The following is an 854-nucleotide window of genomic DNA, read 5'->3' as shown; positions in this document are numbered from 1 at the left end:
AAGCTTAGAGTGGATGTTCAAACCTTCAGACAGAAAGAAGGTGAATCCCTCTATGAAGCTTGGGAGAGATACAAGGAACTGACCAAAAAGTGTCCTTCTGACATGCTTTCAGAATGGACCATCCTGGATATATTCTATGATGGTCTGTCTGAATTAGCTAAGATGTCATTGGATACTTCTGCAGGTGGATCCATTCACCTAAAGAAAACGCCTGCAGAAGCTCAAGAACTCATTGACATGGTTGCTAATAACCAGTTCATGTACACTTCTAAGAGGAATCCTGTGAGTAATGGGACGCCTTAGAAGAAGGGAGTTATTGAAATTGATACTCTGAATGCCATATTGGCCCATAATAAAATATTGACTCAGCAAGTCAATATGATTTCTCAGAATCTGAATGGAATGCAAGCTGCATCCAACAGTACTCAAGAGGCATATTCTGAGGAAGAAGCTTATGATCCTGAGAACCCTGCAATAGCAGAGGTGAATTACATACCCTATGGAAACACCTATAATCCCTCATGGAGAAATCACCCAAATTTCTCATGGAAGGATCAACAAAAGCCTCAACAAGGCTTTAATAATGGTGGAAGAAACAGGTTTAACAATAGTAAACCTTTTCCATCATCCACTCAGCAACAGACAGAGAATTCTGAGCAGAATCCATCTAGCGTAGCAAATTTAGTCTCTGATCTATCTAAGGCCACTCTGAGTTTGAAACAAGGTCATCCATTAGAAATTTGGAGGCACAAGTGGGCCAGCTGAGTAAGAATATCACTGAAACCCCTCCTAGTGCTCTCCCAAGCAATATAGAAGAAAATCCAAAAGGAGAGTGCAAGGCCATTGAATTGACC

General features: G+C 41.0%; 1 non-coding gene across 1 annotated transcript; it reads right to left on the bottom strand.

Moving 5' to 3' along the window:
• Positions 1-108, bottom strand: LOC148561851 (small nucleolar RNA R71). The gene has a single exon (XR_015886551.1). It is a non-coding gene; the product is annotated as a small nucleolar RNA R71 (small nucleolar RNA).
• Positions 109-854: the final 746 nt, after the last annotated feature.

This window comes from Arachis ipaensis, chromosome B6 (genome assembly GCF_059453495.1).
Source record: "Arachis ipaensis isolate K30076 ecotype BB chromosome B6, ASM5945349v1, whole genome shotgun sequence".
Lineage (NCBI taxonomy): Eukaryota > Viridiplantae > Streptophyta > Magnoliopsida > Fabales > Fabaceae > Arachis > Arachis ipaensis.
The sequence above is the reverse complement of the archived record's forward strand: the minus strand, read 5'-3'. Positions and strand labels throughout refer to the sequence as shown.